Here is a 20,272-nt window from a genome sequence, read left to right as displayed (position 1 = left end):
CTTGAGCCAGCTGAGTTTGCTGGGGCTTGCTTTATTAACAGAAAGACCATATCGAAACTCTTTAGTAAGATGTTTCTTCTAAGAAATTTTTTTTAGCATAACACTTTGGCTCTTTGCTAATTATAGTTTCCCTAGGTTCTGAAAAAACGATTTGCAAATAATCTTATGAAGAGTATTTTTGTGAAAGTATAGTTTCTTAAGAAGTGGTAACACATGAAGCCATCATCAGTCATCAACACTTTACATTTTCTTCAAAAAAGGGTTGAGTTAGCTATCTTGAGAGATGAGACATGGGCTGGATGAAAGTTTTGGGAAGAGAAAAAAAAAAGAAAGTTCTAGAATCGGTGTCTGCAAACTATACTGCCTGTTTTGTCTGGACAATGGCTAAGAAAATTTTTACAGATGAACATGTGTAATCAATCTGATGACAGGAATGCTGTCATCAGCAGGAATGCTTTCAACCTCAGTTAAATAAAATGTTACTCCCACCCTCAAAAAAAATAATCCAATTATTCCCATTAGAGAGATACAATACATTGTAATCTGTATTGTATTACAAAAAAATGAACTTCATTAATATTATTACATTTTTTGACGTGTCAAAATATTTGGAACTTGGCTTTCTCCCTTGTTTATAAATCACTATTTAATATTCTTGATTTTGCCTCTTGGACATGAAGCCCAAAATATTTACTGTCTGGTCCTGTTTACATTTTGCTGATCTCTATTCTAGAACAGGAAGCCCTGGAGGGGAGCAGAGACTCAGAACCCCCTGAATTATATGATACTGGGCGACTGGCAGGTAGGGAACTTTGAAAAGGGATAGATAAAGGATCCTGCTTATCTACTGATAGGATCTGAAAGATAAATTAGCCTCCTTTTCACCTATAAATGGGAAATAATAATCCCTCTCCAACTTCCAGGACTGATATAAGAACAAATTCAGTAAAAGCTTTGGGGCAGACACTTAAGCATGGCCTCAGGATAGCTACACAGTGTTCTATAAAAACAAAAAAGTAAGAGTATTGGATTGGTGCACGGTAGATAATTTTTCTGAAAAGGTTTTAGGACATCTTCTAGAAACGCAGCACCAAAAATTAAAATAAAATTTAAAGTAAGGAAACGAGAACAAGAGGACAGAAGGGCAGTGAATAAGATGAGACGAAACCAAGGGTCCATCAACAGATGAATGGATAAACAAAATGTAGTATATTCACATAAGGGAATATCATTCAGTCATTAAAATAAATGAAGTTCTGACGCATGCTATAGCATGGATGAGTTTTGAAGACATCACGTTGAGTGAAATAAGTCAGACAGAAAAGGACAAATACTGTGCAATTCCATTTGTATGAAATGTCTAGAATACACACATTCCCAGAGATTGAGAAAAGATAAGAGGCTACCTGGGGCCATGGGGGTGGGTGGGAGTTGGGGGGACAGGGGTTGACAGGGAGTTTTCGCTTAATGGGTGTGGAGTTTCTGTTTGGAGTGATGGAAAAAGTTTTGGTAACAGATAGTGGCACAATTTTGTGAATGTAATTAATATCATGGAATTGTACCCTTAAAATCAGTAATTTTACTTTTAAAAGATGAAGCCAAGGATGAGTTTGGTATGCAAAATACAGTACTTTGATAAAAGCAGGTCATAAATTGAGCCCTAAGCTCTCTCACAAAGTACAAACAAAACCAACAGAATGATCTGTGATATCTAAAACCTGGATGACAGGTACAGCCACTTGAGTACTAAGACCCAAGAAAAATTTCTCTATGGAGTGAGCCAGTTTTCTTACAACACCATTTCAGTAAATACAAGTTCCACAAATCTGTTTTCTAAAACACCCTCAATTTTGGCCCCTAGTGTTTACCAAAGCACAATAAGACAAAAGCAATTGTTTTCAGCGTCAAAACAGGGTCCAAATAAGATCACAGCTTTCTGGTGGCCTCACGTACTCAGGACTGGATTAGTAGCCAGACAGCTATAAAGAACAGAAGTAAAATAATGTGATAACACCTTTTGAAATATACGGATGTGATTTTCTCTTCTGGATTTACCGTGGCGTCCAGAGGCAGTGATGAGAGCTGAGATGGGTTAAAATGGTTACAGTTGGAAGAAAAAGCAAAGATGCTAAGTTTCAGTTGTGACAATAGAAGGGACTCCTGACATCAACTTCTGAAATTAAAGCCTGGAAGCCAGGATTTCAAAGGTGTGAGCCATGCACCAGAGAGAGAAAAGCATTTTCTAAATTCTGAAGCCTCCCTTTAAATATCAAGTACTACAGTCAGACAAACTCAGAGGGATGTGACTTGGCCATGGTGGGGTGGCAGGTGGGGGGGGGCAGGTAATAGGATGGTGTAGGGAGAGAGAAAGAGAGAGAGAGAAGGAAAGATGGATTGCCATGTGACTGAGGACTTTCATCACCAGATTGCTATAGATTCAGGGAGAAATTATAGCTTTGCTGTTATCCTGATGGACTTTTATTTCCTAAACTGTGAGCCAATACGTTTCTGGTGTTGACTCAACCCATTGTATGGAAGTGGTGATGGCAGCCCCGGCAAATTCAGACAACGTACTTGGGCTTACACCCAGATGCCAATCAAACTGTGATTCTAAAGGGTTGAGAACCAGTGACCTGTGTGAGGTTTTCAACCCCAGAGGGAGGCTAATTCTTCCTGCGATTGGGAGGCAGAAGAGAGAGGGGAGGTAAAGGAGAAAGATGCAGGAAAAGGAAGTTGATTTTTAATTAGGGGAGTTTTAGCCTAGCTCTCTGCTTTCAGGTTGGAATTTTGGGTGTGGGGAGAGAAGTCCTGCAAATGGGATTTGAGGACATGAGGGCAAAAGAGGTGGCTGCTTTGCTTCCTGCCTAGAACGCTGAAGGCAGAGAGATTGCCTGGCAGAGTGCCCCAGGCAGTAGGCCAGCAATGGTGGAGTGGTACTTAGATGCAGAGAGGAGTGGAAATAGCATTCCCAGAGCCCCCCGCGAGCTCCTGGCACCAAGAAATCCTGATGTTACTGTGTAACCCAGAGGAATGGGTGGCAAAAGGTCAAACTCCTTAGGCACTGCATGTAAGGAGTCTGGGGCCAAGAGGACAAAGATTGGGTGGATACTGTGTCCAGAGTTCAGTACTAGAACCAAGGACATCAGCAGGAAATAGAGGGGGGTCAAACACTGAAGACAAGGAGGTGTGAGATGAGTCGGTGGATGCCAGGAAGGGTCCCGAGGCTGTCCTGCAGCCCAGATATTCCCTCTACCACCCTGACACAATGCCAGTTCCCCGTTGCTGTTCCAGGAGGAGTCGGCAGAGGGAGATACTTTGAGAAGGAAGAGCAGCCTTCCAAAGAAAAGAAGAGCCTGTGAAGTGATTTCACAGCGCAACTGAACTGAAAGGGATGGAGTTTTAAATTGGAAGAAACTGAGTTACTCTGAAATGATAAGATTGGTTTTCTTTTCCATCATCAGTGAAAATGGAGGCTTGAGAGCAAGTTGAATTCAAATACAGAAAAATAAAGTAATCTTTTTTTTTTTACTTTTGACTTGCAACTAAATTTAAAACCTGCTACAGATTTTAGAGTACTTAGCAGAGTGAAGGGACTCTTAAGACACCAATGGAAAAATTAGAAGAAAAATTGGTACAAAGGATTCACCATATGAAAAACAACTTTTCTGGAAAGCAATCTGGCAATATATTTCATAAGTGTTAAAAAATGCGTGTGTCTTTGGACCAAGAAATTCTACTCCAAGGGATTTATCCTAAAGAATAACAAGACTTTTGCCTCTGAGGATGTTGAGTTGTATAACTAGAACCAACTCTGCAGCTGAAAACAACTAACAAAGTTGAATAATTTTTTTTTTAATTTGAATTAAACTATTAAAGAACTAAGAAAATGTAAATTATTTGGTTGAGATCTGGCTTAGAATAGAAAGATAAGTCCAGTACTGGATGTGCTTCTGGTCTGATATATGCACAAGCCTAAAAAGGGGCAGCTGAGAGATGAAGCTCTGTTTTGGGAAATCTCAGAAGCCCAGGGAGTCGAGGCTGGAGTTCATTACTCTCTAATAACAGGTGCCCTGGTAAACTACCCTCTGACTTTGGTTAGGATACAGAAGGGCAGTACCCTAAGAGTAACTGTGAACTGGAAGTACACCTGCCCTCCCACAAGCTGCAAGGCTGTTTCATTTCATGAGGGTGGCCCAGAGAACCTCAAACCGTGAATTTCTACTGAGGGGGTCTAGGACTGCTAGCGCTCCTGTGCTCCTGGCAGAAGTAAAGAAGAAGTCTCACTAGAGGCAGACAACATCATCCTAGGCTTAAATTCATTCAACATAAAGAATTTTTCAAAAAAAAAATCTAACACAATAAAAGAATCATTAAGACATCAAAAAAGGAAGCAGTGAATACCACCAAGTTTCTGTACCCTTCGCCCTGTTGCCATGGCTGGTTAAAGGAGCATTTGGATTGCAGAGCAGGGAGAGGGCTGGGGGTGAGAATTTGGGGTTGGGGGAAGCTGCGGCCACATGTGAGGCTGAGGGAGTGACAGCAGCAGCAGCAGTTCCAGCACGAAGAGGAGAGCTGGCCGGGGGCACAGCATGAGGTCAGCAGTGGGCTTCGTGTCCCAGCGGGGTTTGCATGGGGACTCCTGGCTCACTCAGGACTTTCAGAGGAGAACACCTGCAGGGCTGCAGAAACCTCTACGAGAAGGACCTCCTCGGCTACTTGGGCTGTGTCAGGGCAACTGAATTCTCCAACAAGGGAGGCCAGTAGCTGGTCTCAGGAGGAGGTGATTGCCAGGTTCTACTATGGCGCATGGAACAAGCCGTACACTCCAGAGTCAAACTCATACAACTGGAAGGAGAACATCATTTCAGTATTTTTTGCCTGGCTTTCCACAGCAGGAACACCACAGTATTCTCAAGAGGAAATGAAAGGCAAGTCATTTTCCATGCCGTTGAAAGCAGCAAGGCCCTGGACGTGTCTGCCCATGAAGACATGCTGAATGGCTTGTTGGTGAGCCTGATGAATGACAGACAACCTCGCTGCCAGCTCTTCAGATGATGGCTGGGTTCTCATCAGGGACATCCAGGAGTCTCCCCATGGAGAGCCCTCGTGCCTGGCAAATCAGCCTTTCACAGGGTCATGTTTAATCTGTGCAGCCCAGGTTACCAGCCACAGCCAATTCAAAGGACAGAGTGGGACACTGGGCTATTCAAAAACCTCAGAACTGGAGAGCAAACCTGTCCCTCCAACATGCCATGAGTGTGCGACTCAACAGCCACAGAACTCGGTTCCTGGAGGCGGCACCTGTCCCCATGCTGTATGACCTCCACTCCTACTGCGTGTGTTCCACTTTGACAATAAGGGCTACTTTAACTCTTGCACCGTGAAAAGCTGCTGCTTTGCAGGAGATCGTGACCATACGTCCTCTTGGGCTCTGCTGCACAGGTGGAAAAGTCCTGCAGATCCAAAAGCAGGTGGCATTGGTAAGGCAGTCAACAGAGTCTTTGTGGTGCAGAGAGGGCATCAGTCTATTGTGAACCAGGTTCGATTTAATCCCCCATATCTACATTTTCTGCTCTTCTTGTGTCGTAATGATTATTAAGAACTGGAGCCCATACAAGCACCAAGGATGTACTGGAGACCTCAATGGTCAACCCGAGGATGATTCTCGATGTGTCTATACCCATAAAGACCAACCACATCAGCCTGGTGCTGAATAGCAGTCACGTGACTACACTGACCAATCTGTCCAGGAAGACCCGGATGATGACCTTCACTCCTTGGTGCGTGTGAGCTCGTGGGCTGGAGCTCCAACTCAGGGACCTCAGCGAGCACCCCATCCTCCAGCCACATGCCGCGGCAGTGAATGTACGGGCTACGCTGACTCAGCGTCCGCGGCCTCGCTGCCCTGCTTGCCGCCCCCACGACAGACGAGTCCACTGACAACGCCGGGGGCCCCTGAGAGTCACCACCACAAACCCAGCGGCATCAGCTCCGCCACCGCACACCTGCGAGGATACAGCGTCTCGCCAGCAGCGCCTGCCCGCTCTGCAGCGCTGCCAGGACACGCGCCTTCTGGCTCTTTCCAGTGAGTCCGATTCTGAAGATAACACCTGCGAGGTTGAACTAGACTTCCCCGGCCATGATCACCCAGCCCTGAACACGAGTCCAGCAACTGTAGCAGCTCAGAAGATGAGGAGGAGCTGACCGAATCTGGAGCTTCCACCTGGCAGTGGAATGCCATGCGGCGCCCACAGAAGGCGCCCACAAAAGGCACCCGGAGAAGAGGGGCCCGGTGCCCCAGCCACGCCTACCAACACCTATAGTGGAGAAGCCATTTGGACACTGACCGTGATAACTTGTCCCTGGCAGGGACACTCCTACACAAAGTTTATTGTGGCTCTGAAATGGCCTGGGGGGACCCCCAATGCTGGAACGTGAGGACACCCCACTGCTTCACCAGCCGTGGACAGTGGCAGGGCTGTACCTGGCCACAGTGGCTTCAAAGGGCACCTAGCTGAACTGGAAGATGCAGATTCAGAGAAGAAATTAAAAACATAAATACAAAGGGGGGCGAGCAGGGCAAAGCTACAAAAAGTAATCTTATAAAGAAAACATTCTGTTTAATGAGCACCGAGGAAAGGATGATAAAAATGCTAAAAGCACAAAAATGCAGGGCTTGATATTTGTTGTCTGATGCTGTTCCCTTCTGTTCAACGATGGGTCTGAACGGTTTGCTGGCTGGTGGCTTGTGCTGTGTTGAGAAAGGAGAAAAGCCAAGTGACTCCTTTCTAGTGTGACTTGAGCATACTATACCTGGTTTTGTTAAAGTAAATCCCTGGTGAGACATTTGACTTGTTCTTGAGTGTGTGTGTGCACTGGCTCACCTAAGTTCAGCCTCTCTGTGCAGCTGTCTCATAAGACTTTTCTTTTACTTCTCCTCTGGAAAGGTTCTATAGGTCATTTTTTGCCATGTCATCCTGTTCACATGCCAGAGGTCTGGTCTTGATGATGAGTGCCTGTGTGCCAGTGAGTTGTGGATTAGTTGTGCCAGAAGAATGGAGAGGAAAATAGAAACAGGCTGCCAACCCACTGGCTGCACTACAGAGGAAAGCATGGTTGCTTTCTTAAAGAAATTGTCCATGTTTTCTCTAAGTAGCCCTTCTTCGTTGAGTATTTAATGTGGTCATACTAAATGTGGACATACTTTAAGCTAATGAGAGGTTAGCATTATAAGGCCTTAGTCATGTAAGATCATATCCCTGATAAACTTCACTGTTTGCAAATTGAATAATGCTGCAAAACATAATGCATGGAGGCCATAAAATATAATTAATCATGGTTACACACTTTAACCAGTTAGGTGCTAGTTCCTAAGAAGTACTCAAAAGGTTAGCAGGTGTTTCCTTGGACCCTTGTGATGGAGTCTAGGCATATTGAAAGAAAGGGAAAAGACAGCTCTTAACAGCTTTGTGCTTAAACTACTAAAGTGGTCATTTATAAGTGGGTTAATAAAAAAAAGTATAGTGAAGAGGAGAGACTGACACTATATTCACCCGAAAACCATTAGTCAGAATTAGCAGGACTGGCATCTTCCCTCAGACTTGCAATTGGTAGAGGCTATGGTGTTCTTAAGGAGCAGGAGGCATCTTGAGGTTAGCTGATCCTCATTGAGAAGGTTTTTCAGGAGGCAGAGAAGGTTGGGAGAGGAATGGCTGGCTTAAGATTCAGGGCTTCCAGTAAAGACTTAGTTGCACTGAGATAACTGAGAGAGGAAAGGATCAAAAGGTTTTCAATGTTACAGTGGTGTTTGCACCACTGGGTATCAGTGAAAGATTGTGCAAGACAGGAGGACCTCATAATGACCAGGTATTTTATTGAAGTAGATATCATGGAAAGGCAGGGGAATGTTGGTAAGACATAAGGAAGGGAGAGAGAGAGAAGAGCAACACAACTTTCTTGAGTGCAAAGGTGCTAGAAAAGCAATCGACCAGCTAGAACTGGCCCAGGGAGGACCTAATGTGTGACAGATGTGGCCTCACTGACCCAGTCTTTCTTTTAGAGAAGGACCTGACCTTCTGGAACTGGGATCCAGGGAGCTCACCTTGGGAGGATGGGGGCTTTGAGGAATTCAGACACTGGGGGAAAGGGTGTTATCCATAAGAAGAAAAGTGGTGGATCTAAGCCAAAAGGAGATATCATCTCACTAAGTTTGTGCAAAAGGAAAGATGCACCTGGTATATATGTTGTAACTTGAGTGTGAAAACACTTTTCCTGGAAGAAGGAGATGTTTGCTGTCAGCAGTGTGAGTAGCAGCAGGGATGCTTACAATCTAACAACCGTAATCTTATTAGGGCAATGGGAAAGTGATTCTGAAAACCAACATTAGAATTACTTTGGATTTGTAATCAAAATGGTTCTGTGATTTGTGTTTGACTATTCACAGATAATTGTAAATTCTGGTTTATAAACCCAAGTCATTTTACATTTGCTTTTCCAAAATTTATTAAATTGTATTTGTTCGATCCTTTATGTACTAAAAAGTAAAAGACATCAAAAGCCAGATGTGTAGAAACAGACAATAGAAAGAGAAGCATAGGGCTTCCAGATATTGGAACTATAAGAACCCAATTGCAAAATATCTATGTTTACAGTGTTCAAGGAGATAAAAAGCAAGCTTAAACTTCTTTTGCAGGAAACTTGAAACTATAAAAAGTAACACAGCAGGTTTGGAAAACAGAAAAGCCTACAGTTGAAAGTTTTGGTAACTAAAATTAAGAACTCAATGGTAGTTAAATAGGAAATTAGACACTGCTGAAGAAAGAATTATTGTACTAGAAAATAGAGCAGAAGAAACTATCCATGAAGAGACAAGAAGATGGATAATTTATAAAAGAAGGTAGATGATTCAGAGAATACAATGAAAAGCCTGACAAAGGTTTGTGAAATCCCAGAGGAGAGGAATGAAAAAATAGGGAAGAGGCAATATTTGAAGAGATAATGGCTGAGAATTTCTGAGAACTGAGGAAGGACATGAACTCACAGATTGAAGAAGCCCAAAAATCTCAAGCAGGATCAATAAATAAATACATAATCCACATCTAAATACAGCATAATGAACATTTTACAAAGAAAGATAAACTCTAATGAGTGGCCACAAGAGGAAAGGAAAAGAAATAATCAGAGATTTTTTAAGTTTTTTTTGTATAAAGATTATAATCAAAATATTATTTTATCATAACTAAAAACCTTCAATTCAGAATATTGTGGCATATCTCTATGGAACTTTATCCATCATCTAAGACTTAGTTAAATATATTTTGGCATATCCCCATGATAAAATGTATACAGCTATTAAATCATCATGTTTACAAAATATTGAAGGGGAGTTCATGTTATAATGTTAAGTGAAAAAGGTCAAACTGTGATTATATCTAGATATGATCCCTTTATTTGTATATCTGTGAAACAATGAAAGATAATATGCTAAAAATGCTACCAGTTGTTATTTCTAGATTGTGAGATTGTGGGCTATTTTAATTTTTCTTTTTTAAACTTTTTCATGTTCATACCATTGAACCTGTTGACCTTTATAATCAGAAATTGTTTTCTCTTTAGTTTCACTTAAAAATACAAAACTAGCTGTCATTGTTGTTCTCCATTTCAAATTCAAGCATGACCTGACTGAACTAGGAGTTATTTCAAACATATCACGTCCTGTTTATTCATTTTTATAGTATGTTGAGTTTTTGCACTGAGAGACAAGCAGATTTTATGTTCAGGCATGGTATTACCTAAGCAGGGTCAATATATAGCCGAGAAGTCCACATATCTTTTCTGAATGCTTTAAAGGGAAAAGTATATCAAGCTTTCCTTCTAAATTTCCTCTTTTCTCTGGAAACCCCTGTAAAAGGATGGGATGCTTATCCCTCCAAATTTCTTCCAGGCTGCTTGATATGTTCCTATAACCACCTAGACCTGGCACAGATCAAGCTGGGACAGCATAAGAGGGCTTTTTATAACACAACTCAAGTAGAAAAAGTAGACTCAGTGTAATAAGATGACTCGTATTATGTTCTTTCTAATAGTGTCTGTGGTGGCTTGAGTTACATATCCCGAATTTCGACATTTTTCTTGATCTTAATCCACATTCCCCACTGGTATGAACCCATTGTAAATAGGGCCTCTTGAAGATGTTATTTTTAGTTAAGAAGTGGTTCAACTGAATGCAGTTGGATCTTAATCCAAAATTGCTGGAGTCCTTTAAAAGCAGAAGAAATTCAGAAATAGTGAGAGAAAGCCACAGGAAGCTGGAAGTCAACAGAACCTGGAAGAAAATGGAAAGGACGTTGCCATGTGATGGGAAAGCAAAGGGACCTAAGAATTGCTGGCCAACCACCATGCTCCCAACCCTGGGAGGAAGCAAACCTCCTGGTCTCTGAAACCATGAGCCATTAAATTCCTACTGTTAAGCCAACCCATTGTGTGGTATCTGTGATAGCAGCCAGAAAATGAAGAGTCTCTTGGCTACTTCACCAAGAGCTCATGGAGGACCACTTCCCTTTATCACCTGGGCATTAAATACTCTTACATATCACTCAGGAAAAAACTTAGTGAAGGGGGACATATCTAAGAGGGCTGATGATGTGGGTGAAGTAGATGGTGGTGAAGATGACTTAATGGAATAACATTAAGAACATTTCCAAATGTGGATGGCACCATCCCCACCCTCCCTAAGCTAATGGCATGATGAAGAGGGTTCTACATTTGGATAAGACAGAATAGAGGCTGACCAGGGTACTTCAGTCTGTTCAGAACTCCCCCAAAAGCTCAGCTGCAAACACTGTTTCTCATACACCCTCCCCTATTTTCTGTCTCAATGAAATAAACTGCAAGTGAAGCCAGTTATTTCATTAGAAGGCTGATTAGTTGATAATTACCCTGAAAAGTAACATATGTAATTAGCAATACTCCACAGGAATAGAACTTCGACAGCCTTTTTCCTTAATGAAATCACTCCTTGCTAGAGGTGCCTGATTGTTCTGACATAAGAAGAGACAGAATACTGATTCAAAGCACAGCAAGATCAGCCGGCTCTGCTTCAAAATGCCATCTGATGCCCAGACTGCTTTCTCTCAGCCACCTCCAAGCACTGAAACAACAGCATCCCTTTTGTGGTCACTCTCGTGTCCAAACACTTTCAATGTGTCCCCAACATCTGCATCACGGGGCAACATTCAAAGCTCATTGTGATCTAGCACCTTCCTTCTTTTCTAAATTTCTTTTCTCAATTTCTTCCATGACTCCTCCACTCCTCACCAAGTGCCAAGAGCACAGGATCCTCCTCCTCTACCTTCCCCACCAATTCATGTCCTTGCATTTATGGCCAAGCTCAAGTCCCACTGCTCCACAAATCTTCCTCTGACTGCCTCAGCACATAGTGGCTCTCCACTGCTACTATTCCTCTTAAGCACTCTTTTGGCAAGTGCAGTATTTTTTTCATTTACCTCTTGTCTCCCCACCCCACTTTCACCTCCAAACCCCAGGACTGGGGAAATGGCCATCACGCTCACAGCCATTAGTCATGGGTAAGCTCCAGGTGAGTACCACATATCTGCAGCTCAACCCTTGTCTCCCTTTCAGTGATGGGATGGCTGCATGCACACTTGCCCTCCTGACTCATCAAACAGGATCCAAAAGAGCAGGACAATTCTATGACTGGGACTTTGAAAATAGAGCAGGAGGGAAGGGGATAGGAAGAACAGCTTTGACTCATGACACATCAGGAGTAGCTGGGTGGGAGGAAGGAGCTTTGGCAGAGAGGGAGCCAGGGAGATGTGGTATAAAGCTGGCAGCTCCTGGAGGGCTGGAGTTCTGCTTGGCAGCCATGCTGGGTTCAGAGTTCAGAAGATGAGGCTCCAAACGTGTGCTAGTGAGGACATCAGAAAATCCAAGTCCAGGTTCAGAGTTGAGTCCAGACCCAGTGGAAGGAGTCACAGAATGGAAACCAGAGTGGAGGTGTACTTGTGAGCAACTGGGCTGCTGCTCACAAGTACAGCAATTACATATCCCGAATTTCATATTCCCAAATCAGCTGGCTGATCTGGGCCAGCTTTTATGGGCCAGGGGATGCCTCTCCTCAGCTGGTCCATTATGCACAACTTCTGCTGCTGAGAGAGAGGGACAGTAGTTTCTGGGCCACTGAACTTGCCACTAGGCCACCAACACCATCATACAGTTAACATGTATTGAGTGCTCTGTGAGTCCAAAATACTGTTCTAAGCATTTATATACATGATTTCGCTTAATCATCCCGGCAACCCTGTGAGGTAGGTACTATTAATAGCTCCAAATTACAGATGGGGAAACTGAGGCACAGGGGAGGTAGATAATTCTCCCAGAAACAACCTAGTAAGTGGCAAAGCCAGGACTTGAACCCATGTGCTTACAGGCAAGGCCTATGGCACTCTTTCCCCACTTGAACTTCCACCAGTGTTCCTCACCTTTGGAAGGGATCTGGTCCTTGACCTAGAGAGAAAAAATGCTACCGCAGGGCCCTCAAAGCCTAGGAGGGATCAGGTTCTCCCCTGAGCCACGAGTTCCTTTAGGCAGAGTCTCCCTGCCCCATCCCAGCTCCTCTAGCCTGCAGCCACCCTCCCTGCATGGGGCCCACTGCCTCCTGTTCTTTCTCCAAGATGCTCAGCCTGCTGAAAGCCCAAGTCTCTGAGCCCTTTGCAGGAAACCGAACTGGGGGGGAATGAATAGGCAGGAGGCAGCGGTCTCAGTGGCAACGTGTTATCCCAGCCTCAGATCTAATAAGAATCCAACACGGACAATCTAATTCCCCAACAGGGCCATCTTTTCTTTTCCATTGTGCTGGATTCCCCACTTCCAGAGCTTGCCTGTTTTTAGCAAAGCCTCAGGATTACCTTGAATAAAAGGCAGGCAGGAATTATTCTCTTCACTAGATGAGCAAGAAAGAGGTTTAGAAGATGCTTGGTTCGGAGTCACTGAGCGAACGATTGGAAAAGCTGAAACTTGGCGCCAGCGAGTTTCCTGACTGCTCACAAAGGAAGGGTGGCCTTGATCCATGATCCAGGTTTAAAAAGGCAAAAAAAAATGGCTGTAAGGAGCAGGCAGTGGACGGTGTGGCAGGGTTTTCTCAAATACTCAAGAAAACAAAAACAATGAAGAAAACACCCAAGCTCCATGAACTTTTCACTCTTCCCCACTGCTCTCAACTAAATCGGTTCATAGAATATTAGTTCCAGAAGGGTCCTTAAGAAATCATGTGTACAACCCATTTCTTTACCGGAAACACCAGAAAACCAATTAGCTTCAGCCCCTGCTGCATATGGCTAATAACCTATTGTTTAGAAAAGACTTGAGAAGGAATCACGAAAGTCATTACGTGTGCTAGCTTTCATTGTGCTTTCCTTACTGCTAGAAAATGATTTTCATTATCAATGAAAATGGTCACAGTCCCTCGTCTCTCAGCTTAGGTTTCTTTCTCCCTGCAGGCTGAGGCCAGAGAGCTCTAAGTTTGGATAGAATTTTAGAAAAGAGAGACAATGATAAAAATAAAACCCCCAGCTCTTCCACTGTTTACAAGTAGGCGATTTTACCCAGCTGGGGAAAACCAGGTCCATAACAGGGCTTTGGAGGGGAGTGAGACCAGCCTGCTTGTGAAGTAAGAAACGGGGGGACTGTCCACAGGTACAGGACCCTTGGGACTCTTTCAGGACGTGCATCTTCTCATCTCTAGAGTGCCCACATATGGACTGTTTGTTACTCTATGGCAGGCCCAGGATCAGGAACTTTACATATAGCTGAGATTCCATCTGATTCTCAGAGTGATGGTTTTTTAGTCAGAAATAGTATCTGCTTTCGAGAGCTGAGAACACTGATGTTCAGAGAACTTGAGTGCCTGAAAATGTACAAGCTAAAAGTACACAAACCTGGCTCTCCCTGATTCTCAGAATGGGAATTATATAGGTTGCCTGCATTAAAAAATAGATGAGACAACTTCAACAAAAAAACTACTCTAGACATAAGGCAGGAAAAAAAATGAAGAAATAAAAACAAAAAAAAAAAGAAAAAGAGAACAAAAAACCAAACTAAACATAAGGCAGTGTCATGGTTAGGGACAGGTGTCAACTTGGCCAAGTTGTGGTACCTGTTCATCTGATTGGGCAAGCGCTGGCCTGTCTGTTGCAATGAGGACATTTCATAGGATTAGGTCATGATCACGTCAGCTACATCCACAGCTGATTCCATTTGTAATCAGCCAAAGGGGAGTGTCTTCTGCAATTAGTGATGCTAAATACAATCATGGGAAGCTATTTAAGGAGGACTCAGAGGAGACAGGTTGCATTCCTGCTTTGGCTGGTGAGCCTCTCCTGTGGAATTCATCCAGGCCATCCATTGGAGTCATCAGCTTCGCAGCCTGCCCTGTGGATTTTGGACTCTGCGTTCCTACGGTCACGTGAGACACTTTCATAAATTTTATATTTGCAAGTGTTCCCTGTTGGTTCTGTTTCTCTAGAGAACCCTAACTAATACAGGCAGTGACAAGGAAACTTGACTGTCTCTCCTGGAGTAATGAGTGTGAAAAAAAAAAAAAAAGAAGAAGAGGTCTCCCCTGAGAATTCATAACAACTTGCACTGGTAAAAGCAAATGCAAATCTCACTGGAGGGACCCATGTTCAACCCAGAGCCAGAAAATCCACAATTCCACAGCTAGAACTCCACGGAAGGGGAGCTCATAAACTAAAATTACAAAACACATGCAGAAACAACCCACCATGAGTGCAAATCAGCAAAAACGGTAGAATTAAACCCCCCAAGGATTTCAACTAATAGAGCTATCAGGTAGAAACTATATAATAAAAATGTTCAAAATGATAAAAAACTATAAGAAAAAACCCTATGAAAAATCAGGTTGATTTGAAAAATGACTGAACAAAATTGCTAGAAATGAAAAGTATGGTCATTGAAATTTAAAACTCAGCAGACAAGTCAAATAGCAGATTAGACAGCTGAAGAGAAAAAAATAGAGCATGCAAAGGGATAAATTTGATGAAATTACCCATACTGCACGTAAAGAGATGCAAAATGTGAAGAAAAGAGATGAAGAGATTTTAAGGTTGGTTTCCGTCTCACAGATGCTAACCAGCCAACCACAGGAACATGGTCAAGTTTTCCCTGTGGCCAACAATTGCAGCAATTACTAAATGCTCTACATTCAAGTAAAGCTTATAATTTATAAGTAGAGCTTTCAAGGTTAATTTGAAAAATTCATTTGAACCTTCAAAAAATCCATGTGATGGAGTGCAGGTATTAAATCACCCATTTCTTACAGATGAAGAAATTGAAGTGCAGAAAGATTTAAGGGATTTGCACAAAATCACACAGCTAATCAATGATGTAATTGAAAGTCAGAAGATGTTCAGAATCCAAGCGCAATGTGCATCTGTCTCTATTATATCCTCTCTGTATTAGCTAGGGTTCTCTAGAGAGGCAGTATCAGAAGGAGATAAACGTAAATATAAAATTTATAAAGGTGTCTCATGCAACCGTGGGGATGTAAGAGTCCAAGATGGTAGGGCAGGCTGCAAGCTGGCAGTACCAATGAAGGTCCTCAATGAACTCTCAGCAGAGGCTGGCTGGCTGAAGCAGAAAGAATGATTTTCTTTTCTGAATCTACCTTAAAAGCCTTCCGGTGGTTAGACTAAGCATCACTCATTGCAGAAGACACTCCCCTTAGCTGATTGCAAATGTAATCAGCTATGGATGCAGCCAGCGTGATCATGATTTAAGTCCATGAAATGTCCTCATAGCAATAGACAGGCCAGTGCTTGCCTGACCAGACAACCAGGCACCACCACTTGACCAAGTTAACACATGAACCTGACCATCACACTTTCTTGATGACTATACAACCCAGTGAGAGGGACAAGCCAACAGGGATGTTACCTAAGGAAGCTTTCCCAAGTTCACTGAGTCTCCACAGTGTGAAGGCAATAAGAGCCCCAGGCCAGCATTTCACCTTGGCTTTTGGAGCTACCTCATCCTTTGGTGGAGTAAGCCTGTAGTTGCGCACAAAAGACAAGATGAATCTGACTTCCAAAAAATGTGTTGTGGACTGCAGTCATTTCTCAGGACGAACTTCTACCTCTCTGGACTTTATTATTTTGGGTGGTAAGAAAGAAAATACATCATTCATTTCCCCCTTATTAGAGAGAAAAGTAAATTCTTTGGGAACTATGGTAGGGTCAGTTTCAAAGGCAAGGCCCAAGATGAAAAAAATATTCTCAAATGTGGACAACTAAAACTCTTTGACTAAGGGACAAAGAAAAATAAAATTCTTTTGGAGTGTGAACTTTCTTTAAAAAGGTCAAGTGTTTTACCCCTCCAGAAATGGAAACAAATTGATTAGGTTTCTTGTTCCTGATGTGATGTTCCTTCCACATCAAAGAGCCTTGATTTCTGCATTCTAATAACTCAAAATTTTAAGTTATTGGGATTCAACACATCTGCCAGGTGAGATCTTAAATCTAATGAGACTCTGGATTCATTAACCTTGGCAGACAGAGTCTGGGTAAATCTGCTTGCAGAATACCTGGTGTATATTTAAATTCTCAAAAGGGCAAATAAAGTAGAATGCAGATCTATGTATTCTACTCCTGCTACATCCTTGACAATTTCAATAACCTTCTCAAGATTATCATTATCTTTTATTAAAGAAGAGTGATTTGTCCCAGAGTTACAGAGCAATCAATAGAGAAAGGAAATAATTTCTCCCTCCTCTGGATTCCAAGCAAACTTCCTTCCTCACCTCTCTTAAACATTAATCCCTTCCCACTTTATATAACAGTTTTTCACCTACATGTTCTAGCTTTTCTGCTCTAAAAAAGTGCCCACATCTCATTCCCTTTTGTATAGCATCAGTGGCATTTAACACAATGCTTTTTACTCTATAAATATTTGTTGGGTAGCAGCTGAATGAAGGAGTCTCATTAGTACACTCTTCAGCAATTCTTCTGATGAAAGAAAGAGTCTCCTCTGAAAAAGGAGGCATTCATAAGAAAGCAGCAGTAATTCAGATAGAAATGATGTGCAAGTAACTAAACGGTCATCTTTACAATGAGGCTGTCCTTTCTTTTCTCATTTCAGATTTGAAGTTTGATCATGTTTGTTTCCCAGGAAGAATTCATAAGAAGGTGCTCCAGATTCAGCTCAATATTTCTACATTTCCATACCATCAGGGGTTAGAAGAGAATGGGATTCTGCCCGGATTATGTAAACGGAAGGAGTATTGTGCAGGGGGAACTGGTGAGGACAGGGGTGGGAAGAATTGCTCTACCATCTGGTGGCAAGTGATCACTGTTCATTTAGCTCAACTCCTTTGCTGTGGCTTAAGGAATCCAGGGCCGAGAAGTACACAGTGCTGGTATGAAGCAGAGAGAAGCAGACCTAAGCAGACCTAAGTAGCTTTTGGCAGCAACTTGCCTTGGTTCAACCAAGAAGGTGGGCCATAGGTGAACACCGTCTTTATGGGCAGTTCAAACCTGCCTTCTAAACACCTATGAACTCTAACACTGCCACGGTCATATGACTGGACCCAACCCTTCTACTTCCACAAAACTAGCCCAGAAATAGACTTGTGTAAAGAAATATACATGGAACAGCATGAACTGTTGTATTTGGTGGAATAGAAAAAAAAAAAATAGAAAAGAACTAGTGTTCATTAAGAGTTCTTAATTAAAATGCCCTGCAAGGACAGATGGAATTTCTGACTGTCGATGTGCACTGCCATAGCCCCAGCACCTAGAGCCGCACATAGTAGGTGCTCAATAAATATTTGTATAGTAAAGCAATGGAATGGTTTCTGTTAAAAAGGATGAGGTGGAACTAAACCCCAGATATAGATAAATACCCTAGATCTATTGGGTGAAACAGCAAGTAGCAGAAAAACATGAAATTCAGGGTCCAGCACATCATAGGTGCCCAAAGTATTAGCTGGAGAAAAGGTACTTGTTGAATTTATGCACATGCAGGCTTGCACAGACACACATATTTATAAATACCTAAAAAAAGGGCTTAGAAATCTATGTGCCAAATTTTTCAAAGGCTATGGGACTTGGGGGCTTATCTCATTCTCAATGTGTGAAGTTTTTTTTTTATAATAAACAGTTTTCTATTTCTATAATTCAAAAGACATTTTTAAAAGCTTGGCCTCCAAGGAAACCCCCCCCCATGTCAAGGGGGCAGAGCAAAAACTTGATAAAGGGAAGTGATAACAGCTCTGTTCCCTCCCACACATCCTATAGAACATGAGGTGAGGGATGAATGAGAAATGGGTTCCACACTCCGCCACTAAGCTCCACAGATAGCAGAGAAGAGACTGTAGAAAACCCTCTTTTAAATGAGGGTTAATTTGACAGTGGAGAAGCTATTCCGCCGCAGCATTACCAAAAAAGGGAGGTTGATAAGGGTGATTGATCATTTTATTTCATCACTTCAAGGGACTAGAAAGATCTTTCACAGGCACTGAACTCGCTCTCAAGTTTAAAGGCTTTTAAATCAATTTTATTAGGTTAATTGATGATATCTTCTGTGCACTTGTGCTCTGCAATCTGCCATGTCCTATTGGGTTGATGGAAAAGCTCAAAGTGGAGTTCTCATTCCTCTTGTCCCTGCAGAAGATTGGACGCAGAGGGGAAGATGCTACCATCCACCTGCCGCTGGCTTATGGGGCTGCCTGGGAGAATAAGAGGCCATTTCATCCTTCACAGAAGAGTCTGGTACTTGAAGCAGCCCTGATAAGCTCTGCTCTCCAGGATTTCAAGTGAACTCATAAAATCATGATTGGTCCGAAGATATGTTTAGAATATTCTCATTCCTTTTAAAAATCTTTAGCTATTCAAAGTGTCCTAGATGCAAAATTATCCATGCGTAATCACTTAAAGGCTGAGCCTTTATTATTTGCCAGTTGCTCTGTATTAGTTTCCTTGGGTTTCTGTAACAAGTTACCACAAACTGGGTGGTTTTGGTAAACCACAAAGATTTATTCTCTCAAAGTTCTGGAGACAAGAAGTTGAAAATCAAGGTGTCAGCAGGGCCATGTACCACTGGAAGGTTCTAGGGCAGCATCCTTTCCTGACTTTTGCAGCTTCTGGTGGCTGCAGATGCTCCTTAGCTTGTAATTGCATCCTTCAATCCCTGCCTCCATCCTCACATGCCCCTGCCCCAGCACCCACATCTTCTCCTCTTCTCTTTTAAGAGTGCTTGTCACTGGGTGTGGGGCCCACCCCGATAGTCCAGGAGGAGCTCCTCATCTCGCGATCCTCGGTGCAGTCACATCTGCAAAGACTCCCATTCCAAACCAGGTCAGACCCAGGTTTGACTCTGCACTTGACCACAATGATACAAAAAAAGTCTTGCAACCACCAGCCATCATGTAACCATTAAGTCTAAACTTTTAAGTCATTTCACACTTATCTATATCTGTGTTCTTCGCATTATAGAAGGAGCAACTCAAAGTCCAGCTTCTCTGCCCAGACGGGTCCTTGGGCTGGGTATCTGCACCAGGCGGCTCCAGCTGTGCCTGGGGAAAGGCTGAGACCCAGATGTAAGACAGGAAGTTAATCAGGAACCTGCGTAAACACTACTAACAGTGACTGTTAGCCCTCTTAGTTACTTTTGGAAAAAAAGAGCAATACTTAAAGTTGATAATCACTTGTGCTATGAACAGTTGTTGATGTTTGTTTTTTAATCGTTGATACTAAATGCCCAAAGAGGTTGATTGTTAAGGCAGTCTAAAATGACTTGTTAGACTGAATTCATTGATCTTTGTTTCTAAACAAGCTCTTCTAATGGCCCGGCTGGGGTGTTATATAGATACAGCTTCTGTGTTCCCTCACACAGCATCAGAAAATTCCAACAGTTGGAAACTACATGCATTTATTTCTACAAACTAAACCGCCTTGGGAAAAGCAGTCTCAGGTGCAAGAAATACCTCATGTTTACCAACTAAATATTCAAATTGCTCAAAAACCCTGTTGGGTCTTGACACTTGTCTCAGGATTGGCATCTGTCTTCTTAGTCAACAGATAAAATGAAATCATGACCACACACCCAAGCATTTCACACTCATCACTCTTCCTCACTCAGTTGTTTGATGCAAACTCCAGAGACAAAGACAGTGTAGTCATTACTGAGCCATATGTTAGAAGGAAGCATCACAAAATGGGTTGACTTTGTGTAATCGTTA

At 42.6% G+C, this 20,272-nt stretch overlaps 1 protein-coding gene and 1 pseudogene across 2 annotated transcripts in view; one reads left to right on the top strand and one right to left on the bottom strand.

Moving 5' to 3' along the window:
• Nucleotides 1-20,272, bottom strand: part of GALNT17 (polypeptide N-acetylgalactosaminyltransferase 17) — a 443,754-nt gene that overhangs the window by 111,502 nt on the left and 311,980 nt on the right. The gene's annotated exons all lie outside the window — the stretch shown is intronic.
• LOC143666503 (DDB1- and CUL4-associated factor 5 pseudogene) lies at nt 4,792-6,574 on the top strand (annotated as a pseudogene).

This window comes from Tamandua tetradactyla, chromosome 23 (assembly GCF_023851605.1).
Source record: "Tamandua tetradactyla isolate mTamTet1 chromosome 23, mTamTet1.pri, whole genome shotgun sequence".
NCBI lineage: Eukaryota > Metazoa > Chordata > Mammalia > Pilosa > Myrmecophagidae > Tamandua > Tamandua tetradactyla.
This window is presented reverse-complemented; position numbering and strand designations above follow the sequence as displayed.